The 15,615-nt window shown below is 43.5% G+C and overlaps 1 long non-coding RNA gene across 1 annotated transcript; it reads left to right on the forward strand.

Moving 5' to 3' along the window:
* The first annotated feature begins 2,172 nt into the window (after positions 1-2,172).
* Positions 2,173-13,622, forward strand: LOC136309460 (uncharacterized). Its single transcript, XR_010726270.1, has 3 exons — positions 2,173-2,315; positions 11,775-12,190; positions 13,381-13,622. It is a non-coding gene; the product is annotated as an uncharacterized lncRNA (long non-coding RNA).
* The last annotated feature ends 1,993 nt before the right edge of the window (positions 13,623-15,615 follow it).

Here is a 15,615-nt window from a genome sequence, read left to right on the forward strand (position 1 = left end):
AGCCATTTTCACAGAGGTCCAAACAGAAGCACCTATAGGCCACTTGCCATGTGGCTGACACTGTGCCGGGCACTGGCGACAAGAGAAGACTCAGCCTGGGCCTCCATCCTGGGAACCAAAGGTTGGCTTGGGGCGTCTACAAGTCACAATAGTAAAACAGCCACAATAACAAAAGCCTGGACTTCCAGCAGCCTAGAAATAACTCTTGTCTTCATTGCCAAGTACATGTGCGACATTGGGACGTTCTCCTAAGACCCGGTGAGCCTCAGTGTTTTTCTCAGCTATGAAACTGGCAAATCTATGCACAGGTTCTTTGTAAATCGTGTAAGATTCCGTATAACGTAACAATATTAATGACAAAAATAACTGTTATTTATTGAGTGCTTTTCAACGTCAAGAAACTGTATTAAACTTTAATCTCATTTAGTCCTTACAACTACCTTCTTAATTTTATCTTGCGTTACTGTACATAAATTATAAGGTCTACTAAGAAAGTGTGGGAAGATAAAGACAGAACCCCTGAGGTTTTTAAATTGTAACAGGGCTCTTAAACATAAAATTTTTTATAAATCTCAAGGAATGAATTTCAGATGGCAGAATTCTACACGATATGGCAGGAAGCAGGGAAGACAATTTTTGATAAGAGATCTTGCCAGATCCCATTATTTGTAACACAAGGCAAACACTCTTTCCTGGCACTTTTCTTTAGCTTCGTCCAGGATCAAAGGGTTAAACAATAGGAAGGATAATTTTACACGTGTGACTTAAGAACTGTATAAACCAGGAATGGCCAACAGTTTTTGCCCCCAGGCCAAATTAGAAAGAAAACTTTTTTCACGGGCTGAACGAAACATTAAAATTAATAAATGTTAAATACAAAAACAATTCATTTAAGTAAACAAAATTTTATTATGTAATTTGTTTATGAATAAATGTGAGTGAAAAAATTTTAATATACAATATTATTTTAATAAAAATATAATTTAATAAAAATATTTTTAATAAAAATATAATTGCATACCATATAAATATCCAAACTGTATCATAATCAATCAAAACAATATTTAGTTAATAGGATGAGTTTGAAGGGGTTATATTGCAAATAAAGCAATTATTTTGTTTTACAAACAGCCTAGACATGTTTTCAGTTATCAACTGCAGCTATTGTCTATGCTACAATGCCACTTGACTCAGCACACCAAGGTAATGGCTTATTTATCTTTCATACTTGTGAACAGTGGAATCAGGAGTTCTTCCAGTTTCTGAGACTTCGTTCTTTATCAGCATCCAAGAGAAAGTCAGCAGACAATGCAGAGGGGGACTGCACACCCAACAACCTGTGGCCAGCGAAGTGCTCAGAAAGAGACGTTCGTATAGGATGTTTGGAATTCTAGGAAAGATAAATCAAGAAGTAAAATGTCTGAGAGAGGTAGGCACTGAGGAGTAATAAGCTGGTAATAAAAGAAAGCTGTTAAATGTTTATTGGGGGCCGGCCTCTGTGTGAGGAACTTACCTGCATGTTAACCCGTTTAGTCATCCCCTGTGTTCCGCCAGACCAACATGGCTGTTCCTCTTTTATAAAGAAGGAGACCAAAGGGCTGCAGTGTGAGAACGGACCCCTGGGCTGGAGTGCGGAGTCCAGGTCCCTGTTTCCCCATCTGCCACTTGCTAGCTGGTGGCCTTGGCAGAGTTGCTTATTCTCTAGGTCCACCATTGTGGACCTAGTCCTCAGGATGCTCGAGCCCCTGCCTGCTCTGACACCCGTGGCACTGGTCTATTCCACACATAGGACGGAGTCGTGGCTGGCAGACACTGTGTTTTCCTTCACATTTATGTGATTATGGTTTACAAGTACACTCATTCTCTGCAAATGCCAACTGCTCTCTTCAGAGTCCACCAGAGCCCAATACCCCACCAGAAGCTGGCTCAGAAAAGGCTCCCGAGGCTGCTCACAGCCAGCTTGGAAATGCTTTCTCTGCAGCGAGCCAAAGAGAGATGCCAGCTCACTCTGCAGGGGAGAGAGGGCCTCCTATAGAGCAGGACACAGGCATCCTGTGCTACTTCTTCTTTAAGACCAAAGGTAATTATTGCTATGCCACTTTTAGTGCCAGCCGGGCACTGTAGTTACTAATCATCACTACCATGAATGCACCCTTCAGGTTATTACCCGGAGGGACGAAAGGCAGCCAGAACAGCCACAGTGCCGGCTGTGTAGCCTGGGTTGCTGCAGGAGCCCCAGGTCCTCCTCCCGTCCCTGGGCCCTCACCCAGCCTGGAGGCTTCCTAGCTGTGCTGCATGGAGTTCCCAGTATTCACGTAAGACAATTTATCTCATTCACCAGTAGAACGTGGTTTCTAAACCATCAATCTTAAAAGCTATGAGTGCTCTGAGGACTATTTTATGGGGATTTACTTGTGAGCCCTAGCTAAATATACTCCTATGTAAGCTCTTGTAGAGGACACATTTGTATGACAGTTCCGAAGGCATCTGTAAACTCTCTGACAGGGCCATCTATTTGTTTACTTGAATAAGTATAAAGGAGAACAAAAATGCCTGGAAGGGTTTCAGATGTGTGCAGATCTCATCCTTCCCAGAGTTTATCTTAGTGGACCAAATGAGGTGGCCAATCAGGACTCCCACCCATCCTCGTACGGGAATGAGCCCCTTTCTGTGTACCATTGTGCACAAACAACACGTGGTAATCTCCATTTGCTGCCTGTCTTCCTCCTGACAGTGCCTTCGCAGGGCACTTATGAAAAAGAAAAGCCATCACAAAAGCATCAATCTCTAGCTTAGAGCCTTCAGAGAGATAGAGTCTGGTCGTGCTTGGTTTAGAAAATAAGATGTTGAGCAAGGAAGGTAGAGATGTTAACATTTCAAGCTTAAAAACACCCACATATGTCACCTGTATCTTATCTGTATCTTTTCTTTAAGTTACAGGAATATGGTTCAGGTTTCCTAGTTCTGCGATCAGAATTTCCCAAGTGCAAATATCAACAGTTACTTAGTCAATTTTCTCTTTAGTGGGACAGAAGAGGTACTAGTTTTGGTGGACGAGTAACACTGAGTGACGGCATATCCAAACTCCATTCTACATGCTCGTCAAGACAAAGTTTACTCTAAGAATCATGTGTGTGTGTGTGTGTGTGTGTGAAAAATAGGCATGAACTGTGTTTTTTTGCAATTTAATATCCATCTGAGTTCAAATTTATGGCAGAAAGAACTATAAAGTTGCAAATAAAAAGTGTTCAAAAGCAAAACATATCCAATCTCCATATCCCTCTATAAAAGTCTGGAATTCTTGTCAGGCGTTCTTCAGAAATGCTATCTGGACTTCAAAGTGCCCTCTCAGTCCTCCCATTGAATGCTAGCCCCACCTTCAGGCTGCCCTCATTTCTGATGTGACAGCAACTCAACACCCCCATCTTGACAGGAAGCACCCTCACTGCCGGGTCCCTCTTCCTCCTCACCTCAGCTGGACTTTCCCAACCAGCTGGAAAGACTATTGCCTTTCAGACAGCACTCAGAGGCCACGGTTGTGACATTTGGAATGTCACACGTGATTCTTACATATTTTACCAACCCTTCTCTTCCTTTCTGTAGTGACTGACTTCCTGTTATCACTTTGTAAACTCTGTCACTCGCAGGCAAGATTACTTCACTATTAGGCAGTCGACAAAGGCTGAGAGCCCATTGTCTGTTCCAGAGAATCAACATGGGGTCTGGCCTTTCAGAGCAGAGACAAGTGCATGGGAGGAGAGGACTAACGTAAGATGATCTCACTTTCCTATCCAAGAAGTCTTGGTGTCAAATCCTTGCTGAACTATTTAGAAGTTGTGAGACTTTGGAGAGGTTATTTAACTTTTCTAAGACTTTGGTTTTCCATAAGCAAAACAAGACAAAATGTCTTTACAGGGTTTTAGTGAAGATTAGGGATATGAACACCAGGTGCCTTGTTCACTGCAGGTGCGGCTATAGTCACAGCTGTAGGAGTTACTGTCGTGGAGTTGGATGGAGATGGCGTGCTGATGGAGTTGTCGGTGTTATTGGTAATGGTGGGGATGGGTGGAAGTAGTGGAGCAGGAGATGCTGTGGGTAGCAGGTGGCGTTAGTGATGGTGCAGGCGATGGTGGTAGTGGTGGAGGGGTTGGTAAATGTAGATAATGGTGTTGGAGTTGTTGGTGACAGTGAGTGACAGAGGTGGTGATGTTTGCAGAGCAGTAGTGGTTATACCAGGCATGGCCAACATATGGCCCACGATTAAATTTTTAATATTCTCAGCTACTCAGAAGCGGAAGCGTCTTTGATTATTGGAAATCAAGATATTGAAGAAGATAGTGATATGCGGAAAAGAATTCCACGTGTGACTAATCTAGGGTTAACTTCCAATAATTGGTGGAATGGAAGGCAAATAGGCAAAACTGAAAAGGAATCAATATAAATTCTAAATTCGAAAATTATGCCCAGTCACTGAATTAAAAAAGAAAAAATATCTCAATTGATAGGTGTGATGGTGTGCTAGGAAAAACTGAATTTGACACTGCATTTGAATTTAAATCTATATCTGAGAAAATCTCCCAGCATGAAGTATAGAGATATTAAAATGCTAGAGAAAGAAAAAGAAATTGTATAATACAAAGCAAATGCTAATATACATCTAATAACTATTCAAGAAATAAGAAGAGAAAATGAGATGAAGAAAAAAGCTGTAATCTTGACATTGATGCTCTCAATTTTATTTAGCTTTTCTCCTTTTAGTTTCTGCATTCCACACATGGAATGTTGAAAGTCATCTATTATTGATTAATCTTTGATTTCTAATTTTCCTAACATGGTAACAAATCTAAATTGCACAATGCCAAATAATAATAATAAACATAAAAGAAAGAGAAAAAGACATTACTTACAAACGAATGACAACCCAACTAACAGCAGACCACATCTGTAGCATAGGTGTTGAAAAACAATAGAAAAATTCCCTCAAAGTGCTGAGGGAATGTAACTCAACCTAGAATTCTAAACCAGCTAAACTCTCACTCAATACTGACATCAAAATAAAGATATTTTCAGAGTACTGCCCATGGGCCATGGCTGAGAGACCCCAGCTCTTATTTATACTTATACAAGAAGCAAACTGAGCCCATGGCGAAGCAATGAGACACTAGCAGCAAAGGTGAGACACAAAAGTGTCCTCTTGGCACTATACAGAGTTACATTCAGGATCAATGAGTAGCACTGGGTCCATTCATTATCTCAAATAAATAAATTCAATAACTTAGAAACCATGAAAACTGTTCTGCTGAAAACAGTGAGATGGATAAAGTTAATCATAAAACTATGACAACTCAAACAAAATGAATACATAGTAATATAATGAATGGGTCTCTGAAAGTAACCAATAAATTGAATAAATTTTTAGAAAATTGGGCAAATATAATCAACTAGAACTAAGATGAGAAAACAAAAGACTAATTTATAAAGCAGATTGACTCTGTATATTTTCTCTATGTGAAATCCTGCTGAAATCAACTAACACCAAAGTTATTCATTAACCAAATAAACTCAACTTGGGAGAGAAAATGTAAATATAAAATAAGCAAGAAAACAATTTTAAACTGCCCTAAGACATATAAATAAACAATAACAACCAACTAACTCTAAGCTTACATGGATTTCTCAGTAAAGTATGTCACATATTTATAAAAAATGATTATCTCTCATGCTATGTAAGTGATGACAGCAAAACATACCCAGGCTTTATTCTAAAATAACATTTTCTCTCCATCATCATTTCTATACTAGGAAGAGCCCCCAAGATCCTCTGCTGGTGGAGAAAAGTCTGTGTCTCTCGCACAAGCCCAGGACTGGGGCTGGAGGACACCTCTCCTTTTCCATGCAGGTCTGGGAAAACGAAACATATTCCCAGCTCCAGCTTCAGCTCTGGTTTGTCCTTGACAGGCCTTGTCCTGGTGTGATGCCATTTTCCAGCCCCTCTCAGTCCTCCAGGTCAGTCCAACTCGGGAACGCTCGTCCCGTCCCCGCGGGGTCATCTATGTTCATATGAGCTCTGTCCCCACAGTGAGAGCCACTGGAAGTGCTACCAGAATGATCACTTGAAACAAAATCTAGGCTTTCAGCCCAAATGAAAAACAAAACAACAAATTCACATTTATCTCTGCTGCATCTTGAAAACACATCCTTGCTTCTCACTGTTCCCCAGACCCATTGTCTGACAGCCATCTTTCCTGCAATTACAGAACAGCGTCGAAGGCAAAATAGCTATGACAATTCACTGACAGATGTACAGGGAGGAGATGCATCTAGAGAGACAGCCACTATTGGTATTGAGGAGGTCGAGTTCAGAGAGAACTTTAAAAAAGTGAATACTATAAAAGTCATTTGGAGACCAATAAAAGGCTTCCTGGAACTGAAAAAGAAATATGATTTAAAGTTTTCACTAGCTAAACTGAAAAGGGTGTAGGCAGAGTTGAGTACACATTCAGATCTGAGAGAGCCAATGGAAGAATGAGTTCACAACTCCGAGTAAACACACAGGAGACTGAAGTCCCCAACTCGCTGTGCAGTCCTCGCAGTTTACTGCTGCTCGTAAAAATGGAGCAGCTGGGACTGAAATATCCGGCCCCATGTGACTGCACCAAGGAGGGCACACCCAGTCAAATCCCTGAGTAATATCTCAGCTTCAGATGCCTAGCGCAGTATTCACAAATAAATTGCTCTAGTCAAATACATTATTTTAAAATCCCTCTATGTCAGTGGTCCCCAATCTTTTTTGGGCCACAGACCGGTTTAATGTCAGAAAATATTTTCACAGACGGCCTTTGGGGTGGGACAGATAAATGTATCACTTGACTGAGGCAAGCGTCAAGAGTGAGTCTTAGACAATGTAACAGAGGGAATCTGGTCATTTTTAAAAAATAAAACATCGTTCATACTTAAATATCATATAAATAAAACGGAAATAATGTAAGTTATTTATTCTTTCTCTGCGGACCGGTACCAAATGGCCCACAGACCGGTACCGATCCACGGCCCGAGGTTTGGGGACCACTGCTCTATGTGATACCAAGCAACCAAAAATGAACACGGAATTGAAGTGAGTGGCTTGTTGGCGGTGCTTTGTGTGGGGGAGTGTGTGTTTCCCTGTTCTCGGTTCCTCCTACTTCTGAGAAATGAAAATGTCTTTCCTAACAACTGTTTAAGCACCATAGGACTTCCTGTCACTTCTTTGTTGTTTGTCATACAAAGGAGAAGCTTTGGTATTTTATGCAATTGGATCTTTCAGGCTGAGTTTCCTTTCAAATATGATTCACTGGAGTGAACCACTTCCACGCTGTAAGCAGGGTTACGACACTGTTCACAAAAGCTCTGGCAAGAGGCATGGGTACTTGGAGGTGAGTCTAAAGAGATGATCTAGGAATGTATGGGCTACCCCACTGAGAAGGTAAAGATGGGCGGTGGCTCTGGGAGGAGGGGCAGAAGAGGCAGCCGTGACATTGGCAGTTGTCTTTTTACCATGACCACATCCATCCACCTCTCTGTGAAAGTCTGTGTAAAGCTGGGCAGAGGCGCCCTGGCCGGTTGGCTCAGTGGTAGAGCATCGGCCTGGCGTGCGGAAGTCCCGGGTTCGATTCCCAGCCAGGGCACACAGGAGAAGCGCCCATCTGCTTCTCCACCCCTCCCCCTCTCCTTCCTCTCTGTCTCTCTCTTCTCCTCCAGCAGCCGAGGCTCCAATGGAGCAAAGTGGCCCGGGTGCTGAGGATGGCTCCTTGGCCTCTGCCCCAGGTGCTAGAGTGGCTCTGGTCGTAGCAGAGTGACGCTCCGGAGGGGCAGAGCATCGCCCCCTGGTGGGCATGCCGGGTGGATCCTGGTCAGGTGCATGTGGGAGTCTGTCTGACTGTCTCTCCCGTTTCTAGCTTCAGAAAAATACAAAAAAAAAAAAGCTGGGCAGAGGCACACGAAGTCCACGGGAGGAGAGCAGAGCAACTGAAACAGAAAGCCCAGTCCAACTACAGACCAAGACAGAAGTGAGGGACCAAGACTCCGTGTCACATTTGGCCCCGTGATGTCTGCCAACCCAAGTGAAAAGTGGAACATGGTGACTTAACGTGGTTCTTATGACCAGAAAGGAACAAGTGGAGCTATGTTCTTCCTGGTACTTAACTACAAACTACATTTCTCAAGTGAGCCCTTCTAAGGGGTACAGTGGACAGTCAGCACTAATCACCCTGTAGAAATAACTTGACAGTAACACTCTGGAGAGCAGAATTTGCAGTCCGCACCAGAGCTTTGCAGAGTCTTTCTTGAGTTTCCTCAGAAAATTGAATTTGCAATAGCTTCTTTCCCTCCTGGTTCGGAAGGCAGGTTGCTGTGGGTTGGATTGTGCCACACCCCTCACCCCCTTGGAATTCATATATTGAAGTGCTAATCCTTGGGACCTCATAATGTGACCTTATTTGGAGACAGGGCTTTTTACAGAGTTAATTGAGTTAAAATAAGGCCATTAGTGTGGACCTTCATCCAACAGAGGGTGTGGTTATGAAAAGGAGAAATGTGGATATAGACACACACTCAGGGACAGTGACGTGTGAAAATGAAACCAGAGATGAGGCTGATGATTCTATGAGCCAGAGAATGCCAAAGGTCGCCAGCAAACCACCATGAGCCTGGTTAGAGGCAGGGGACAAAGTCTCCCTGCTGTACCTCAGAAGGAACCAACCCTGCTGACACCCTGATCTCAGGCTTCCAGTGCCCAGACCCATGAAATGAGGAATTTCTAATTTTCAAGCCACTCAGGTTGCGGAACTTCATGACGGCAGCCCCGGGAAACTAACATTTGTGCCATTCTGTGTTTTGAGGCCAAGGGATCCTTCAATTCAGCTTTGTTCAGCTGTGAACGGGGCCTGAAGAGACGTTCGCAGTGCTTCAATTAACAACAAAATAATGAAGAGAAGAACAGAGTCGGGATGATTCTAAGAACTGTCCATGATTGGAAGCCTTTTCCCAGTACTCTACTTCCCCAGCAAGGATGTGGTCACATCAGACCTGATTCTACCATAAAAATGTTCTCATTTCTACAATAAAAAGTTCACATGTTTTCTTTGGTCTTGTCCTACTTTATACTGGTTCCCCTTTATGACAAGAGTCCAGAGACCAGAAAGAACTGGCTCAGGACCAAATGTAAATATACCCTGAAATCTCTGTCACTTAACCTGACCCCTAATTAGGAGCAAGAAAACCCTGCATGGTGCTTGTGCCAACACAGGTAACGCCGCTACATGGTCCCAGCAACTCCTTTTATGACTTGGCCGAATATTGCCAAGTATTTGCTTGGTGTCACATTTATGAGCTTACTTAAGAATCTTTTGTGCAAACGTTTTGAAGGTTTACTTTATGGACCTGCTCCAGAACTTGATTCCTGGGGCCCATTGCACAGGACTTTAACGAGGCCAAAAGGTAACGTTTGCCTTCTGGTTATTTTCTCCTTTCTTCTTCCCCGCCCCTCCTCCTCCTGCCAAGGTGCCTCCTGTCTTCCAGGGGGTCCTGCTCTTCTAACTAACAAGTCAGCTACTTCCCTGCAGGCAAAACGCTCTTGAGAACCCACCCTTGTTCTGTACTCCCCTGGGCACAGACTTGATCTCCACGGGAAAGTTTTTAGTTTTAGGATGCCCATGAATGCCTGTGGGTGTGACTGTTCTGTGTCGTGACTATATAGTGTGTGTGACTGTGCATGTGTGTGTTCTTTAGGGAAAGCGACTTCACTGGTCACTAGTTATAGAATCCAAATATCTTAGCACTGCAAGCAACCTTCTGAAATGTCTGATTCACCCGTACTCTCCCACCTGCATCCCAGGGAAAACGCGCTCTACATCTTTGTCGACCAGTCATATAGCCCTAGTGGACCTCTTCCGTCATTAAAATGATCTCTGGCATTCATACAGCTCATAAAAGTGCAGAGTGCTCACTCACTGCTGGAAGTTCTCTCGCTTCTCAAGATAAATCTTCTTTCTTGGCTCCGTTCCATGCACGTCTTTTCCGGGACACCATCACTAACATGAGCATGGCTTTACAACCAAGCGAAATAGAGGGCCAACACTCTCTTCAATCTCAGCGATCAGAGATAGAACATTCCTGATTCTTTTCTTGCATGCCAGTGGCCACATTGGTCAAAGGACCCTGAAACATCTAGATAATTTGGGGCAGGATTCCAGCTCCTCTACTCTCCAGATGAGGAAACTTCCTCTTGTTGACTTCCCAGAAGGGTGGCACAGGGCGGGGCGGGGCTGGGCAGCTTCTCCCAAGTCACGTGGCCGTGAATGGCAGAGACAGAGGAAACAGAAGTCTATCATCTCATGATGCAAAGTATAAAGATGACATGTGGATCCCAGCAGTTCTAGAGTCGGTGCCCCCGTGCGAGGCCGGGAGAGACAGAGCTGAGGCGGGCAGAAAGGCAGGCAGGCCACACAGAACAAGGGAGCGTGACCCCTGCGGCAGCCCCAGCATAGAGAAACAGGCCATTGGAGACTGGCATTGATGCATCAGGGACATTTCTGCTTCCTCTTGTGACTATAAAAAGTATTATGTTCTGTTTTCTATTATTTAAACTTATGTTCCTAGAACATTCTAAGAAAGAGGGAATGGGGTGGGCAATGCGGCAAAGGCAGTGACACCAGCTCCCGGAGACCTGCTGGCCAGGTCTGCTGACCCCGTGAGAGGCGACATCGATGGCTGGCCCAGAGTCTGAGAAAGCCCTGCAGAGCCCTGGCTGCCCACCACACCACCATTGTTTGACATAACCCCGTTCCTCTGCAAAGCGTTCCGTTGCCTCCTTACCCCTCCACAGAGTCATTTTACATGCACGACTCACAAGAAATTTGTATGAAGCGGTCTTAAGCTGTTTGACAGATGAGAGAATAAGTGGTCTCTCCCATGAAGGAGGTTAGTGGTAGAGAGAAGACTTTTACTCTGAGCTCTTGTCCTTTCTATTGTTGCTGAGACAGGTGAATGGGGGGGGGGGGGCAGTTTAACCTCCTGACTTTTCCTGGCAATTGTCCCATTTACACCTTTTGCTCAACGTCACATGGCTGTGACCAAGAAGACCACATCCCGGAGGCGGGGACCTGCTGTCTCTCCTCTAAGGTGCTTCCATTGCCCCAGCTCCATCCTCCAGGACTTTTGAGAGATTAAACTCGGGCTCCATTCAGTGAATAAGTTGGTTGGGATATTTTCGTATTCTCTCCATAAGAGTCAAAATAGACTTTAAATGTTATAGAACAAAGTAAAATACATGTTAGATGTTAGAAAATAACACCAAGTATTTATGCAAGGGGAAAGGCAGCGTCCAGAATGAGAGCTGAATCCTCCTGGTTCTATTTATATGTGTAAATTATTTAACCACATGGACTACATGACCAGTTGGGAATGTCCCCACCTGACTAAATATATATTAGTACACGTTGGCATCAATCCCATTAACATAATATTAGCCATTACGGGTGCATTACAACATCATCCTACTCACAAATGTGACACAGAGCCGAGTGTCACAGACACCTCACTGCGCGGGGCCCTGAAGTCCGAATGGAAAGTCAGAAACACCTCCCGCAGGCCAGGCCGCGCTGGCAAGACTTCATATTTACATTAGTTTCGCTAATCTGGTCGAGTGAACTTTTTCCCTAAGAAAATGTAATAGGAATATTTTATTTGAAAGTTTTATGTGGTAAGCAGCTGTCTAAAGTCTTAATTCCTGTTTTCAGTAGGGTAAGTGGCACATGCAACCAGGAAGAAAAACCCCAGCAGTCTTCCAAGTGCTGGTGAGGGCAGCAGGGAGTGGAAAATCCATGCGAAGTCTTTCCAGGAACACGTGCCTACAGATCCCTGAGTAAGTCCTTCAACGCTGGTGTAGAAAAATATGGCCACACATTTCCTAATGAGATTGAGCAGAAGAGCTGGAAAACCCCCGGCAACCAGAAGACAGAGGCAGAGAGAGGGAAAGCGACTTGAAAGAGTCACACAGCAGGAGGCTGATCCAATCAAAGAGGCAGGCCCTGGTCCACGCAGCCCTCTGCATCCACCGCCCATTGTGCCACCTTGTCCTGACCTCTGGGGGCCACTGCAAGGCTCAGCACAAGAGGGGAGCTCCATTAAACCCTGCTGTTGCGCCAACACACAGGTTAGTCACGTGGCAAATGACAGCCTGCCGTGGGTTGGTTTTGTGTTTTGCAGGAAAGTTTTTTGTTTCTTTGTCTTAAAATATAAGCATATGCTCATCTCTAGGGAGGGAAAAGTATGCCCTTGGAAGGAGAGAAGTAAGAGGTGTCGGGTGCTTAGGAGAGTTTTGTATTCTTTCAGAGATGGTCAGTCAGATGTGGCCACAAGAGGAGACTCAGGAGAGGTGTAGAAAAACAAAGTTTATTATACTAACAGGTGCCAGACAGTGTTACTGCATGTCATGAGGGGGTCCTCACAAGGAGGGAGCCTCAGGGGAGAGGGCTCAACCAAGCCAGTGGGAGCCAAGAGAGAGTGAAGACCTCTGGGCAGGTGCCTTCATCAGGAATCAGGGTGAAGTACACAGGAAGAAGCATAAGGGAATTTCATTGGTGTGTATGAGTGACACTATGTCACAATCAAGGGAGGGCAAGAAGGGGAACTAGAGGTAGGGATGAACAAGACCACACTGGTGCACCTGGTCAGCTGGGCAGGATGCTCATGGCCTATTTGTGGGGATTTTGAAGCAGCAAGGAACTCTGATGTTTAAATACTTACAACATAGGAAGTTAGTTGTTTAATCTACATGAGGGTTCCAGTAGCAAGGCAAGTATTTATCACCTCCATTGATTACATCCAAGTTAAAAGACAGAAGAAGTGAGTCCAAAAGTAAAATCCATCCTTTCATTAAAGTGCATAGAGGATAGATTATGGGAACATTGTAGAGAAATCTGGAACCAAAGATACCATTAACAAATGGTTTTCTCTTACACCTTTGTCTAAGAAGTATCAAAACTGAGGATTTTTTATATGAATTACAATAATGATACAGTGACTTAGTTCACACAGATGCACTCACATATAACACCCGAACATACCCACCCTCTGATATTATACCTTACATACGCAAGCATCAAGTCACTGGTTTACTGATGAATTCTCAAAAGACTGCTTACTATAGTGCTTGCCACAGATTACACTCAAAAGAATATATACTCATAGATTACTCATGGAATAAGTTGATGGATGGATGGATGACAGAAATGTTAATCACTGATTCCAGAACTAGGTTCAGAGGTACAGACGTGAACCAAGCTTCCTACTCAACGGGTCTCCAGTATCATTAACAGGAAACTCTTCAATAATGTATTATAGAATTGTACACTGAGGCCAGGACATGGAAACAACCAAAAAGCCCATCAATAGATGACTGGATAAAGAAGATGTGGCACATATACACTATGGAATACTACTCAGCCATAAGAAATAATGACATCGGATCATTTACAGCAAAATGGTGGGATCTTGATAACATTATACGAAGTGAAATAAGTAAATCAGAAAAAACCAGGAACTACATTATTCCATACGTAGGTGGGACATAAAAGTGAGACTAAGAGACATTGATAAGAGTGTGGTGGTTATGGGGGGAGGGGAGAGAGGGAGAGGGGAAGGGAGAGGAGGAGGGGCACAAAGAAAACTAGATAGAAGGTGACAGAGGACAATCTGACTTTGGGTGATGGGTATGCAACATAATTGAAAGACAAGATAACCTGGACATGTTATCTTTGAATATATGTATCCTGATTTATTGATGTTGCCCCATTAAAAAATAAAGTTATTTAAAAAAAAGAATTGTACACTTGAAACTCATATAATGTTTTAACTAATGTAGCCCCAATAAATTCAATAAAAATATTTTTTTTTAAAAAGGATCACTCTGACCGAATAGCTCGGTTGGTTAGAAATCATCCTAAAGCACAGAGATTGCCTGTTTGGTTCCCGGTCAGGGCATCTACAGGAACAGATCGATGTTCCCGTCTCTCTCTCTCTCCAAAATCAATAAATAAGCATTAAAAAAGGAGGAATCTCTTTGATTCTTTGGGTGAAGGGTGATGTGTGTATGTGAAAGAGCAACCTGGAGACAGCACACCTCACACAAGTGAGTCCAAGGAAACCCAAGCGCCACAGAGCCACCAAGGCTACAGAATCCATGTGATGCATTCAATTTTCCTTAAAAAATAAAAAAGAAGAAAAAAACTCTCTTTTGTAAAACCTAGATGTAACAAATATTCCCCAAAACATCTGGCTGCGAGGGAAAGAATGTAGTGTGTGGTTTTAGGCAGGTCACTTTATGTTGCTATGACACAATTTGGCCATCTGTTAAATACAATAAAATCATCGGCGTGCACTCCTTACACTTGAAATGCTGAAAAGCAAATGCTAATTTTTTCCATAAAATGTTGAGAACCAGCGGTAGTAGCTCTGAAGATAGTGTTCCCTAGGAGTGACATGCAGAACAGCCACAAGGCTACACTGGTCCCTGGTAAAATAAGGAGCTTTCTAAATGGACATGGTCCAGCTATACCAGTGGGTAGGCTGAGTCCATCCCTCCTTGAAGGAATATTTTAATGAGACACAAGACATGACTAGCTCGTCATTAAATCAGGGGCCTCACTCATTATCCTACATGAGATGAATGTCAGTCATCGAGGGGGGTGGAAAGCGTAACACGTTGCTCATTGAAAGTCTGTGACTTTCTCAGAAGGACCAGGTTGAAGTCCAGGCTGTGCCACTGAGAAGCTGCATGATCCTGGTCAAATTACTTAATCTCACTTCTCCATTAATCACACAACCCCAGTGCCTGACACACAGTAAGCCGTCAATGAAGGAGAGGACGAGGAGAGTTGTGCAGATCACACAAGATAGCACTTGTGCATATTCTCTGACACTTAACGCACTACACAGATGCATGATTACTACTGTTACTGGTAATAAGTATTCTACAACTCATTCTGAATCCTTGAAAATGGAGTTATCATTCTCATAGGGCCACGGGGGCTGAGGTTGAACTGTTAACTTGGGGTGCAAGTAATTTTTCCTCCCATGCAGATCTGCCAAGTAGAAACTCCAGCCATTGAAGTCAAAGAAAGAACTTCTTGGAGTTTCTGTGCTGTCTCTGTGTGCCTGTGTCTGAACGTGTTAGGTGACGTGGAGTTGTTATCCATGGGAAAATAATGTTAGCACAATTTCTTGCACTGCTCAAGTCCATTAAAAAATGAAATTTTTCTTCTTATTGCCTGTTCACTTTTAATATTTTCCCCCCACCAGTTAACTTGAGCCAAAAGAAAGGCAAGCATTTTCCACCTTGCTGCTTAATTGGCAGTCTGACATTTGGCCTCTTGCACATCTCAGAAATTTGGCCACAATGACTAGCGTTCTTCACACTAGGCAGCATTTAGCACTAATACTAGGCAGAAACACAAGCAAAAGGTTTTCCTTGTGGCAAGGACATGACTGCATGTAGCTCACGTGTGAGCAGAGAAAAGACCAAGCAAGTCTGGGTAGTTAGTTACCTTATGAGCAAACAGGAAGCAGAAAGAGAGCCAT

The sequence above is a fragment of the Saccopteryx bilineata genome, chromosome 6, assembly GCF_036850765.1.
Source record: "Saccopteryx bilineata isolate mSacBil1 chromosome 6, mSacBil1_pri_phased_curated, whole genome shotgun sequence".
In the NCBI taxonomy this organism is placed as follows: Eukaryota; Metazoa; Chordata; class Mammalia; order Chiroptera; family Emballonuridae; genus Saccopteryx; species Saccopteryx bilineata.